The sequence below is a fragment of the Mus musculus genome, chromosome 13, assembly GCF_000001635.26.
Source record: "Mus musculus strain C57BL/6J chromosome 13, GRCm38.p6 C57BL/6J".
Classification (NCBI taxonomy): Eukaryota; Metazoa; Chordata; class Mammalia; order Rodentia; family Muridae; genus Mus; species Mus musculus.
In genome coordinates, this window is record NC_000079.6 from 111,942,528 (window position 1) to 111,957,524 (window position 14,997).

A 14,997-nucleotide genomic window follows, 5' to 3' on the forward strand; every position below is an offset into this window, starting at 1 on the left:
GTATAATACTCCCCGCTCTCCTTAGTTGCCTATAGCTCTTTGTGTAGGGTTGAGGCCTTCTCGGCTTTTCCTTGTTCAATTTGACATGTTTGGTGTCATCTTTGCACCATTCACATTTGGGCAGTCTCATTGATGAGACTTTATGCACGTGGCTTCTGATTTATTACAATGCCCAAAAAAGCTATCTAATAGAGGCACTTAGCTGCACCATCTTCAAACACTGTCTGCTGTGAAGCATAAGGTTTGTCTCTAGAGTAGCCGCTTTCCTCCATTACACCACCCACCAGAACAACCATATGAATATTAGTGACTTCCAAGTTTCCACATCTGGAGTTCAGAGCTGCTATGCTTCAATACATTTTTAATGAAATAAATGTGTATGTGTGTGTGTGTGCACATGTGTACATACATGTATGTATATACATGTCTGTGTTTATACATTTGTGTATGTGTGTGTGCACATGGCCAGTGTGTGTTTGGTTTGTACTCATTTGTGTGTGTACCTGTGTGTGTGGCCAGAGTTGATGTCTGGGGTCTTCCTCAGTCATTTCCACCCTTCTTCCTCACTTCTTGAGGCAAAGTCTCTCTCTGAACCTGGAACTGATTTTAGCTCGGTTGGCTGCCCAGTGAGCTGCTGAGATCGTCTTGTCTCCACCTCCCCAGTGCTGGGATTGGAGGCACGTGCTGCTGCTCTTAGACTTTCTGCAGCTACTGGGGCTGAAGTGCAGGTCCACATGCTTTTATGGCAAGCATACTATTAACTGAGCCACCTTCGAGTTCCTCAGCTTTACAGATAGATGTAGACTGTACTGTCTCTTACAGATTCCATCTGCCACAAGATCTTAAGGAAAGACAGAAGCAGGGGATTAATTTGCATCTTTTGAATGAAAACATTAAAAAAAGAAAAAGAAAAAGAAAAAAGAAAGAAAGAAAGAAATCTCGGTATGCCGTGAAAGCTGAAAGTCAGGGTTGGTTTGTGCTCACCTGTGTCTGCGATGGACACTGTTGGTCTGGTTCCTGTGGGCGACAGGAATTCACAGGAATTACCCCTGCAGAGCACAGCAGAAGTGGTACAACCCTGCCCGTTGTTCTTCTGTGTCAGTGGGCACGTGGGCCCTTTCTGGTTCCATTTTATCGCTGCAGAAGAGGTAGAAAATGAAGACAAATACTTGGCTATGGCTCAACAGCCGTGACCTCGGCGTTGGAGGGAGATGGATCCCTCCTCTCTCTTGTCTCAGCTGCGGAGGTGGCAAGCAGAGTGACTGAGCTGGGAGAAGACAGGAAACCAAACGCTTTTAGGATGAAGAGTGGCTCCTTCAGGAGGTGGAGGAAAGGCCTGGAATGAAGGAGCAAACTGGGGAGTGTTTTTCCCCCCCTCTCATCTAGCAGGCCCCTGGAGACCCCTTTCAGAATCCAGCTTCCCTCCCTTTAGCCTCTTTGCAAGGATGTGCGGGGGGCCCCGAGGAGTTCCTGAAGAATTCTGCAGCTGTCAGGGCCTCGGAGGAGATGGGCAATGTGTCTCCCAGTCCTTGTTAATCCCACAAATGGCCCATTGAGGGGAGTGGGAGAAGCGAGAGGCATCCAGGATTGCCCCTGAGGTCCCTCAATGGGGGTACTGTTGAGGCTTGGGTGGAGGCCAGCCCTGACCCCGTGCTGCTTGTTAGGATTTCATTCTTCCCCCAGGAGGTGGCTGGAAAGGCAGTGAGCAGCTGAGGCTCAAGGGAAGGGGCTGCTCTTGTTCCTCACAGGCGCTGCTGACAAACGAGGGGAAGTGCTTCCTCTTTAATTGTTTCTATTGTTCATCACATTCACAACCCGTGCTTCTCCCTGCTTCCTTCTCATTCTTCTTTCACCACCCAAGACCTCCAAGTCAAGGGTGTTTCCTTCCTCTCTCCAATTTCTCAGCGGACAAGAACCTATATCATTTTCTCTTCTTTTTTTGTACCAGTTCCCTCAGGCAGCTGTCTTAAGGAGCAAGTGGGAATGGTTGTAGTTTTGCCTGCGCCTGCTACGTACACATCTGGCAGTCATTCTTACTGCCCTGTACCCATACTCCGCTCTCTGGTTCATTCCCTTGATGTTCCTTTATCCTAACACAGCCAGTGGGCTTTGGTGGCATTAGACTTGCCCCTGGGTTTAGGAGTAGACGCAACATCTGTTAATAGAAAGTGGGCAATTTCTTCTCTTGGATTTGCACAGTGGATAGTTGGGGCCACACTGGACTGAGTCCTTAAAGTCTGAAAAGGGTGTGTTGGAGGTATTGAGAAAGAGACTATGTCTACTGAGACTGCCTAATGGGTACAGTCTCACCGAGGAGCTGCGGCAATCGCCCTTTCTACCACTGGAGAAAAGCCATTGTGAGAACAGAAGCCACTAAGCTGACTAGTTTTCTGTCAATTTGACAACTCCTCCCCCTCATTTTAGAAAAGGGAACATCAATGGAGAGAAATGCCCCTACCAGATTGGCCTGTGGGCAAGCCTGTGATGTATTCTCTTAACCAGTGATTGATGTGGAAAGGGCCCAGTTCACTATAGGAGGTGCCATCCATCCATCCCTGGGCTGTGGCCCTGGGTGCTATAACACAGTAGACTGAGCAAGCCAGTCAGCAGCACTCCTCTGTTGCCTCTGCATCAGCTCCTGCCATGACATCCTTCAGGGATAGACTACTTCCCAAACTCTTGACCTTTCTAACTCAGGCTCCCATGATTTATCAGATTACAAGCCTGCACGGCCACACTCAGCTAAAACTGGATTTCCATTGACTATACCCGAAACAAGTCTATCTGAGTGAAGGTAGAGACACTAATTATATTTTTTCTTCTTTCAACTCCCCACCCAGGCTCCCTGTATTCTATAATGTGTAGTACCAGAGAAAAGATGCACTAATGCCATCCGAAATTTCAGTCTTGATGAAAAGAAGATCCATCTATTGGCGCCTCTCTACGAGGCCCCTTCTGTGTCCCCCAGGGTCTGTGATCAGATAGATGCCCAGCCTCACACATCTATCCAAAAGTCACATATTATGTACTGACTGTATGGCCTGACATAGTCCCACACAGCTTTTGATCAAGCCTTGGAGAGGCATGGCAGGCAGCACAATAAGAACTACCTCTTCTCCCGTTGGAACGCCCACAGAGGAAGGGACTTAGTAAGTGGGTTGGAGAAAGACCATGCAGAGGACAGGATCCTTGACTGTGCATTCAAGGATGGATAGAGGCTCTCAGGTGTAAAGGGGTCAGTCCTATGGCTTCCCACATGTCTGATCAGTGTACCAGGCTCGCCAGCACACAGGAGTCTGTGGGGCTCCAGGTACCTCCTCCTTTCTCCCTTTCTAAAACTTTCATGATAATTTGTAAAGTCCGCTTGCTGGTAACCATGGCTGCACAGGTGCTGGAGTTAACGAGTGGAGAGAAACAGCATTCCATATCCCGTCCCCAGCCCAGGTGAGTGCACCAACACTGTTAGCGTCTTTATTTCTGTTTTCTTCTTCAGCACTTCAATGGTGTGTAGACACTCTACCCCTACACTAAATCATTTGCATACAACGTATATAAAAGTATGTAAAATACTTTTGAATGTGCAGAGTAGGTTCTGTTGCCTGTACTACAATGGCTGCAGTATTTATTCTTTCATCCTGAGGTATGGTCTCCCTGTATAGCCCAGGTTAAAGTAAAACACACAATAGAATCTATTGTCTCAGCTTCCCATGTGCTGGGATTATAGGTGCACACTGCCAAACCTAGCTGTAATTCTTGTTTTAAAATCTTCTGATAATCTGTTGTCTTAAAATGTTTGCTTTTCAGGGAGAAACTGCCTTCCCCAAGACTAGCGAATTCTTAGAAGTAGCTCATCTGTCATATGTAAACTAACAGACCCAGCATAGTGATACCTTCCCCCCAGCACAATCCCTTTAACACATGACACCAGTATTCAGCCAACCGTGAATGACGTGGTCTTGTGTCATATGACATGTCCTCTTCATGTGATGTCTTCACAGGGAATTATTAAAATTGTTCTTACTGCATTGCTGGCTGTTCAGTGTCATTACTCCAATAACCGTGTAAGTTAAAATCTCCTGTTGCAAGAGTGGAGGAGGAGTAGTAGTAGGAGCAGGAGGAGGAGGGGGAGAAGGAGAAGGAGGAGGAGGAGCAGGAGGACTGGGGTAAGTGTTGTTCCCCATCGTGTCTCTTATACCAAGTACAACGTTGGGGAGTAGTAGATTCTCAGTAAATGGTTACAAGTGAAGGCAAAAGGTCTTGGCATGGTGCTTTTGAGCTTCTCCAAACCCCAGCATTGTGCTTAGACCCCTCCTTTCACCACCAGACCCCAAGAGTTACCCTGTCCTCATCCCGGCGCCGCATCAAGTGTATTTCTAAATCTTCTGAGAAGCTGTCCACTCAGCAGGCAGGTCTCTGATCCTGCTTCAGTGCAGGCAGGGTGTGGTTTGAGTTCAATCAGGAGAATTCCCCACGGAGAGCGTTTGTCCAGAGTGTTGGCTGGCAGCCTATTCCTCCCGAGCTCCTGCGGTGGGTGAAAGGTTTATGGACAAGTATGTCCATTACTCATGGGCTACAAGGACATTGATGTTACTGAGGAGATCTTGACCCACCCCAAGAGTTATCAGGAGGATACCATGCTTGTGAGTTTCTTCACATGGAACCCAGCCCCACCGAGGCCACTTCTAAGTTCAAGGTTTAACAATAAAGTACGTTATGATTGGTTTCAAAAAATGTATTATGAGAAGCTCATGGAACGGTGTGACATAAGCAAACCATGTTTTCATAGATTGTCAATCAAATGAACCAGTTGTAGCCCCAATATAAGAGAGACAACAAATGTCTACAGAAGCTTTGCAAAACTTCAAACTGTCTTCGTACCATACTCAGGGCCAACGATGGAGGGAGGACAGAGGCCAAAGCTTTGTCTTGAAAGAGGGGAGCTGTCTTTGTCTTAGAGGAATGTCAGAGAAGAATACAACCTAAGGTTCCTCAGTTGTTATCTAGTTGATATGAGTCCTCCTTTCTTATTTAAACAAAGATAAATTTGGTTGCTAGGGAGATTTCTAATTTGAAGAATGAAGTATGAGAAGCCACGGCTGTCACATTGGCCATGCCAAGATCTCATTGCCTAACCTAACCCTCCATTATATTGAGCAAGTCGATTAAACACCTTAATCTTTCTAAGCTCCAGGTTCCTCATCCATAAAGTCTTTAGGGACTTGCGAAGGTTAATAAGAAGTTTCTTGTATATTGTTTAGTCCCAATCTTGTAGACCTTCCGGAAGCATTAGTCACACTTACTGTTATAATTAAGATATGTAAGTCCATTGCTTTAAAGGATTGCAGACGGATGAATTGATGAGCCATACTGGACCAGCGATGACAAATCCTGAATATCCGCCTCTGGCTTAGTATATAACCATAGTTACCTGTGTATGTCTGGGAGAGGGGAAGATATTGCACTTGGCATGATAACAGGTCACGTGATAGGATATTAGACGGGACATGGTTGACCATAGGTTCTAGGACTCACCTAAATGAAAAAGCCATTCAATTTGAGACTATACAAGTTTGCAGGGTCTACAATGGAAGGCAGGGTACCAGGCTTTGAGAATAGTGACAAACTAGAGTATACAGGGTGGTCAAATTTTGGGGGATGAAGAGATAGACTTACATTATTTGGGAAAAGAGCAACTGGTTCAAACCTGCAGCAATTTGAGGGTTGTTGGAAGAGAATAGCTAAGATTAATAGGTGGAAGTTGTGGATAGGTTTTTTTTTTTTTTTATCTATTTTTCAGGTTGGCAAAAGGGTGGCAGAGACTTCTAGAAATGAGTAGTGGAGTGTGCTGCCACTCAGCATTTCTAGAACAATTTAGTTTGGCTGGGGTGTTTTCCAGGAATGCTGAAGAAAGGTCTCATCCAGGAGCACAGGGAAGGGACTCAGTTTACAGTCGTGTGGGTGGGAATGATCGTCACAGTAGGAAAACTTTTCCTGGGGTCAAAGTCTCCAAGAAAGAGTAGACATTAGGCAAGGTCCAGAGCTGGGCACAGAACCATTAGTCACATTTATTATGATGACTATAAGCCTGACATTTCAAAAAGCATATGGACAAGCAGATTGCTAAGTTACACAGACTGCATGGGAGATTAGAAATCTTGAGACATTTCCTGGGCTTTACCCCGGCTTGATATATAACTTCAGTTACTTTTTTAAGTCTGGGAGTGGGGAGAGATGGGAAAAGTTTTGGGGACTGGGTATGGATAACACCTACAGGGATGGAGAGACCATGGCCAGTGCTGATAACTGGAAATAATTTTTTGTAGTGTAGTGCAGATGTAAAGGGAGACAAATGAGAAGAGACCAGAGAACTTTATTTTGTTTTATTTTATTATTTTATTTTATTTTTTATCTTGAGATAGGACCATATTCTGGGAGCTCTGGGAAGGTATGGAAGGATGTTAAGCAGGAGAGTAACACAGCCAGAGAGTGATGTGGAAAGATCACTCTTGCTGCCTCCAGGGCCCACAAAGAGGAAGCAGAGAGCTAGAATTTCCTGATAACCTACTACGACCTGGAAACATCATGTGAACGTTAGCATACCATACTGCCAGCCATCAACTGGGTGGATGATAGTCTCTATCTTATAAATGGACAAAGAAGACCAGAGGTTAAGACTTTTTCAACGTTGCCTAGTTATCAAGCAATGGATTAGTACTAAAAGCCTATTGGGTCTGATCCCAAGGTCTGGGTTTGTTTTAACCCAAGGGAAACAAAGCTTTGTGTGTTTTAGAGACATGCAAAGTTGAATCCTCAGAATGATGAGTGATTACTTAAGTATTGTCCCTATCACACTGAGGCATGTCAAGCTATAGGCTTTCTTTTTGGGTGACCCACAGCGTCACGTCCTTTTTCCTATTAGGCCATTAGGCCATGAACAACCTAGCACTCATTTCCAGGACTTGAGGTTGGTGTTTTCTTTGGCATTTCTGCACCGGGTGCTTCGTGTTTTGGACACTTGGGTGTTGACTCATTGCTTCCCACTACATAGGTGGAGAAGCCGAGAGAGCAGCTTGCAGAGACAGAAGAGGATAGGTGGATGCCAGGGCGAGAGGACAGAGAAAGTGTGTGGAACCCAGGGCTCTCCCGTTCTCTTCATCATCTGACATTTCTGCTTTGGTGTAAATTAGCTAGAGTTTAAGTCTCTGTTGCCTTGGAAGAAGATAGGGGAAGTAAATTTATCAGCGTTTGTGAGGGACTGAGGGAGACAGGCAGAGGGGAGACATGGGCAGAAAATGATGGCAAGTAGGAGAAGCTGAGGAGGGGGAGTCTGGTTATGTTTTCTCAGTACTCTAGTGTCACCAAGTGTAATAGTAAGAGCTTTTCTGAATAATGACCTAGAGACCTTTATATTTATTAAAAGTTTCAGGATCTAAAGCTGGGTAGAACTCAGCTATTCTAACCTGACCATGCTGACCTGGTCTACTTCCCAGCCATGTGGCCTATTACCTGCTGTGTTAGTCTCACCCTATCACCTCCTTCTGCATCCATGTCCTGATGGTGACTCCCCAGGTCCCACCAGAGGACAGCTCCCCACCCCTACCCTGGGGCCTGGAAAGTCTTGCCTTTTTCTCTCCTGCCCAGCTATACATTGCTCAGCTCTTTATTAACCAATCAGAAGGTGGTGGAGAACAATGGCCTATAGAATGCTGAGTCAGCAGATACTTCATACTAATGATAATACTGAAGTCTGGGCTGCTATCAGATCTCCCCATACAGAAATCACCATTTGAATACAGTGCACAAAGCCATCCTCCAACAATCAACCTTACTTAATGCTACCAGCACTTGGGCTTCTGGTAGAAATAGTGAGACAGTCACATGGGTCCCATGAGATGTCACGTCCCAAGGCATGAGTCAAGGAGCAAAACCCATCAAACCTTGGGCAGGTGATGACCTATCTCAAACCCCAGAAGTGGGATTCATGCCAAAATTACTCAGTACAAGGAGTGGGTCTGAGCACACATCTGATTTATGATTGAATTCAGAGACCTTGTTCTTCAAAGGTTGAAGGCTAAAATTTGAGGTGGAAGCTGGGCAAGCCCTCAAGAGGTCAGTTCAGGTGAAAAATATTCTGGCTGCACATAGTAGGCAAGACATGCAGGGACAGGGTTGTCCTTCCTTCTCAGGTTGCCAAGTTGCTACCTAGATCTGGAACTTTCTAACTTAGCATACAAGTTCATCAAACAGATCTGTTATCACAGACCATTTTTTTTGGGAAAAGGATGAAGACTCTTACTATACACTTTCTACTCTACATGCACAGCAGTTCCCATTATCAATGTCCCCCATCAGACTGGTACAATTGGTGGTCTTACACTGATACACCTCCAACACCCAGACACATGGATCATATTAGGGGTCACTGTTGTGACTGAGTTGTATGAGTTTTGAACAAATGATGTGGATTCAACAGTACAATGTCACACAGTGTAGTTTTTGGAGACTGAAAAGTTCTCTATCCTTAAGGAGTGTTTTATCAACTTTCAGAATGTCAAATGGTTGGAATCATATCTTGGTATGGGATTTGGAGGTTTGTGGTTTTTTGTTTTTGATATAGGGTCTGTCTACATAGACCTCTCTGTCCTGAAACGTACTATGTAGACAAACCTGACCTTGAACTCACAATGATAAGCCTGCACCACCATGCCCAGTAGGATGGGAAATTTGAAATGTCCTTTACTTTTTTTTCCCCCAAGACTGGTATAATAGAGTGATCTGGGCCAGTTCATGTAAAAGCAGCAGGCACCCCTTCTCTGCTGGTCCCCACCCTGGCCAACCCCTCCTCTTGGATGCAGAGTCTAGTCAGTGAGTACTATTCCAAAACCCTCACTTTAGTGACCCGTAGCCCTTCCCTTTCTGACAGTTTTTGAATGCACTAACCAGAAAGAGGCTTCTGTAGACAAAAAACCTCAGTCGTCAATCATTCTGATGTATGATCTTACCATTTATTGAGGGTTTCTCTTGACTTGAAAGGCTGCTTTACCAACATTGCATGGTTGAATCTTTATCATGGTGGAAAGACTACGTTCTTAGGCATAACAAAAGAGGAAAACCTAGCATGTTTGGCAAGAGCTTGTTGATTTCTTGATTTTTAAAATGAGTGTCTTAAAATACACAAAGTAAAAAAAAAATCAAGATAAACTATTTTAGATTAAGAAGTAATAGCTCCCCCCCCCCACCTTAGACTTCAGCCACATTTTTACCAGTTCCTTTAGTAATCCTGCAAGTTTCAAAAGTCTGTCTGTCTGTATGTATGTATAAGTCAGGTATGTGCTCAAGCCTTTCTATTACTCTGATTGGTCAACATTGACCTGACCCCCACTCCTGTGGGAAGCCACATGTGCCGTTGCAGAGTGGCACTGACTACTGCTGGCCACCACGCATAAGTTTGGACAAACAACCAATGTGTACATATGCAGTAAAGTTTTTTGCAAAGACACTGCCTGGCCCGGGCATGATAATGAGGCTTTGAGAATATAACCAATCAGATGTGAGACATGCAAATGAGGTATGATAATGAGGCTCTGTGAGGTACAGAGAGAGAGAGAGTAGCCAATCAGATGAGGAACACGCAAATGAGGTGTAGTGCATAACCAATCCGGGTGTGAGACACGCCTCTCCTAGGCCTATATAAGCAGCACCAGTTCTGGGCTCAGGGTCTCTTCGCCTCTGCAATCAAGCTCTCCCAATAAACGTGTGCAGAAGGATCCTGTTGCAGCGTCGTTCTTGCTGGCGAGTCCGGCACGCGCAGACACTCCTGAGACTTGAGGTGGGTCTATCCCTGGCCCAAAGTTCTCTGGTCTTGTTCCCTGTCTTCCTCTGCATTCCCTTACATATAAACCCCCCTTTTACATTACAAGAGTTATCGTGCCCATCTCTGTAGTCCATATCTTTGTGTACTTTTAGATGTATGGAGATATTTCTAGCGGTGGAATTTCTGTATCACATGTACAGACTTTTCTAACCTTTCCAGACACTGCCAAGCATACTTATCCAAGTTGTCCCTACCAAGACTCGCAGCATCAGTTGATAGTAGCCTCTTTTTCATTATGCTCAGCAATGTGGCATCTGAGTGTGGAGGTGGGTACGGGCCAGTGGATTTAGTGAGGGGCAAGTCTAGGATGGCCACTGATGTGGTGGACCATCTCTCCCTTCTCCCTCCATCTCTCTTAACTCTAACATGGACAAAGGAAAAAAATCACATCCAATAGAAGCCACTCTTCCTTTGATCTTGAGCTGTGCTGAAGACTGGTGACTTTGGAGTCCCTGTTGAATGGAGGCTGATGAGTACTGAATGTTGAATGATAGCACCTCTTCCTTGCTCCACAGGTTTTCTAGATGACCACTCCCTTTGAAATGCCTAGAAGAGGGTTCACATATCAGTGATATAGGCACCACAAAAGCAAGGCATGCAAAGTCCTGGCAAATCCTGTGTTTGGGTCTTGTCCTTTCTTGTTCAGAGTTTAGCGCCTCTGTCTGGGTGTCACTGGGGTGATTTGCATCTTGTTGTTGCTAAAGATCTCAGCCGTGGGTGTTTTGCAGTTTAGGCTCACTTCTGTTGGAGGAAGAAGAAATGGTACAATACAAACCGAGCAAGCTTGCTACAAAAGATGTTAATCCTTTGTTAATGAGGAATGATTTAGGACAACAACAAGTTAAGTCAGTGTCTCCAGGCAAGGTTTGCGATTGTGTTATCTGAGAAACAGAATGCAGAGATCTACTGAAGCAGATATACCATGCAATTTGGCTCTAGAGATTCTGGAAGCTACAGAGTTCCATGGACTACCACACTTAAGCTAGAGAAACAGGACAGCTCGTGGTGTAGTGTCAGTCCAAACCAGAGGAAGGACAGAAGGAAGGAGACAGCAGGTAGGACAGCTCCAACAGAGGAAGTGAATTCTTTCCTTTTTTGCTCTAACTAGCCATCAAGGGCCGTATATACCTATCTACATGCTACGCTTGATAATGTTAGCCTGCAGAGGTGAGAGCATCTTCTCTAGTCCATCTCATAAAACACTTGCCTTCTCTAGACATAGTGAGAAACAACCTTTTGTCAACTCTCTGGGCATCCCTTAACCGAGTCAAGTTCACACATAACAATTCAGTTCAAGCTGAGAAACCATGAGAGTGTCCAGTGAGGAGAATCAGTTCCTAACTTGTTAGCATGGTGAATATGGGGTTTTAAAGCTCAGGGCGTAGTGCCTGAAGAAAAGCCTGCCCTGCTGAGGAGGGGAAGAAGGCTGACGAGCAGCAGGTCGTTGTGAACATAAAGTTTCTGTCCAGTCTGATTGAGTGGGATTAACTCCGCATCTGGGACCTTGCAATCTCCTGTTGCTCTCATTTCCCTACCTCTTTGCTTTACTTCCTCACAGCCTCCTGGAACCCTGAGGAATTTATTAATGAGGTCCAATTATGAGAAACGTCAGGGTTTTAATCAACTTTGGATGTATGGCTGACGGGTCCCGCTCAGCCCCCTCTGAGAGAATGCACATTAAACAGGATTTGCTATGAATTACAGAGTTGATTTCCCTGCTGTTCGGCAATTTCAGTCCTATAGGCCCTTCCCCACCATCCATAGCACCCCCTCTCCCCCTCCTACCTCCTCTTCCTCCCCCACCCCCACTGTCACACAACAGCAGATTTCAGCTGACCCCCCTGTCCCCATTTTGAAACTACAGGATAAGCAGAAAGCTGCAGACTAGCAGCACTGGCTGGCTTCTGTCTCAGACCTCCCGTTCTTCACTTGTGGCTTTCAGCTAGGTGCTATGGAGAGACTTTTCCTGGCCATTTCCACCCTGCTCTCTGGGGTAAATAGCCTGTTTCCTCTTCCGGGCTATTTTTGAAGACAGATTAGAGACTTGACAAAAACACTTGGAATAACTCTTTAAGCAGGTTTTCCAGACACCAGCGGAAAGAAACAAAGACTTGGGTGAGAGAATAAGAGAATAATACTGTTCTGTTTACCATTCCTGATGCTTCAAACCTCACAGAACAAACTGTGGGTCCTTTCCGACCGACCATGGAAAAGGCAAGTTTCCAGGGCGTGGTCTCCTGTGCCTCCCTTTGCTCTGGGAGTTCCAGCCTCCCTTCTGCTGCTATGGGAATGCCACACGTGGTATTCTTTTGGTCATTTCCTCTCCTGGGAGAAGAAGGCCCGGCTCCACCCTGTGTGGTTTCACAAAACGATGCTAGGCTCCTGGGAGCCTGTGGCAGTGAACTGCTAACATCCTCCTAACTCCTGCAGGGGTAAAGAGCCTCTGCTCAGCTGATTAAACATTCTTCAAGGGAAGACTTTTAAAGGGACCATTGCACAGTGTGGCTAGGTTTTCCATAACCAAGCATTCTGTTTTTACACGGTGGGAGGTGCAGTTTTTGCTTTGTATTTAAATGAAATGAAGTAGGTTAGAAGATTGGCTTACAGAGGTGGGAATTTCAGCTGCTAAATAGTGCATTGATTAAAACTAAAAAAAAAAAAACGAGCAAAAATTATGTTAGGCACAAAGGCAACAAACCTCGAAATGTCACCAATTCCTCCTGATTTTCCTGTGTTTTGCTCTTCTCTGCATTTCAGATGATTTATATCTTCCCTGTATGTTTTATGGAAGCACTGTGGCATGGAGCAACATTGTTTATTTCTCCTTAGGGACGTTGCTGTCATGATGGACATTTGATGTTGGCCATGTTGGAAGCTTTCCTGTGTTTGAAACTGACAAATGTTACAAATCAGGGTTTGACCTATTTATTCGTGTATGGCTTGTCTGGAATCTAGATTTAGGAAAATGATGGAGAAAGTGTGGGAAAATCTGAGTTAAAACTTTATGTCTACAGCTGAGCATGGTGTCTCAAGCCTGGAGCGCTAGCACTTGGGATGGTGAGGCAGGAGGATTGCAAATTCCAGACCAGCGTGGGCTGCATAGCAAAAGCTCATCTAATTTATTTTAAAAGTCTGATGACAGGAGACGTTTAGGGGATCAGAAAGGGGATGTTGGTGGCCAAGTGAGGATAGTAGGGGGGTGGGGTGGGATATAATCAAAATGTATTACATGTCTGTGTGACAATAGCAATAAAAGAGGTGTTCCTGGTAACTAGCTTTAATTTGTGCATTTACAGTTGAGTCGCAGCCAAAACTGAGAAAATATCAATTCTGTTCTTGAAAGCTCTTGATTTTTTTCAAGGAAGTCAGTTGTGTCTCCAGCCTGTGCTGATTCGTGTTCTTCTTACCTAGAGAAAATGAGCACCTCAGAGTCCCATCAGAACTCTCCCCGGTGAGCTGGTTGTTAGACAGCTCCCAGACCTCCACCGAAGGGAAAAATGGCCTTTGATGTCATGGGGGAATGTCTTATCTCTTTTTTCTGGTTGTTTCTCTGTAATAGGCTTATGTTCTTAAGTCCTGATAGTCCAAGAGGCTGAAGCCACATGTATTAGGAACTTCAAAGGTCGTGCTGCCCAGTCTCCCTTCACCAGATGGCCTGGAAGAAGGTGCTTTCTCTATTTAGTCCCAGCTGGAAGATGCTATGAAGGACGCTGGTGTGACTTGTGTGACGTGGCCAGGAGAGCAGATTTCTCCCCTAGGCTCAATGACAGCACATAGTAGCTGTGTACACCAGCTATGTGAGTCTTGTTAAGACCATGTCTGCGGGGGGATGGGAGTGGGCCCATGCTGCTAAAAGGAAGAGGTGCTTTGGTAGATGAAGTGAGAGTCTTTTGGCCAAGTGAGTTTAGGCTCATCATTTTATTGTTTGAGTTTCAGTGAACAGAGAAATATTGTAGTCCATCTCATTGGGTTCTTGATTAAGTCAAATAAGGCGCAGGTTTACCTTAGTTGGGGGTTACCATTGTTGTCGTAAAACACCATTACCAAAAGGCAAAGGATAATATATATATTTCAGCTTCCGTTCCCATGATCATCACTGAGATAAGTCAGGGCAGGAACTCAAACAAGCCAGGAACTTAGAAGCAGGAGCTGATGCAGAGGCCATGGGGGGATGCTGCTTACTGGCTTGCTCCTCATGGCTTATTCAGCCTGTTCAAAGGACAAGCTGGTGGGGGACATAGTCTCTCTTCTAAAATGTCTCTGGCTTGTGTCACGTTTACATACACCAGCCAGCACAACGTAGTATTTCACATACAGAAATTCTCCGATTTATTGCTATTATAGCGTTAAGTTCAGGTGACATTTCCTAGACCACAAGTTTTGATAGGGCAAGCGTCTTCCCAATGTTTACACCAGTTTTAGCATCCCATGCAGTTTTTTTTTTTTTAACATAATGGGCAAAATCCCCATTTAACCATTAACATGTTTACTTAAGAGCTCCTATAAACCAACTATTCTCATTCCCCATTAACACAAGAATGGGAATCACATTCTTGGTCTCACATGTTATCAAGAAATTCTGAATATATATATATCCATCCTTGACTAGCAAGTAAGAATGTGTAACTGGGAAACCCTAATGTTTTCCTGTCTACAAACCAAGCAACGATAGATAGTAAGAGTCCTCTGTGATCTTTGATCTAGGACATGCTTGCAAATTTAGTCACCTGCTGGAAACATTTCCCATTGGTTTATTTTTGAGGAGGTTGTTCTTTTACTGCTTGTAGTTTTACTTAAGGGAAAGGTAGCCATTAGTGATTGGCCATTGTTTTATACGTATGTTCAACAGGGGACTGGAAAAAGCCATGGACTGTAACCCTAGTCTTGGAAGCCAGACCGAACTGTTATCTCCAGTTAGCCCCACCCAGGTTCCTTTAGCCCTGGGTGAGGCAGCTTTGGCCCCGATCCCTGGGGCTTGCTTTGTTTATTTTTGTTTTTAGTCTCTGAAAGAAAATGTACCATTCTCAGTTCCTACACTTATTTTGCATCTTCTCTTGTCATATTAGTGCAGAGTTCCTATACTCAGTGTTCAGAGGTCAGAGGTCCCCTTTTTCTCTTCTTTC

The 14,997-nt window shown here is 45.0% G+C and overlaps 1 annotated feature.

The window, feature by feature from the left end:
• Positions 10,373–13,044: an enhancer, noted in NCBI's record as "VISTA enhancer mm45". NCBI's record gives its function as "enhancer in: forebrain[10/15] | limb[14/15]" and the evidence as "EXISTENCE:transgenic organism evidence [ECO:0001131][PMID:17130149]".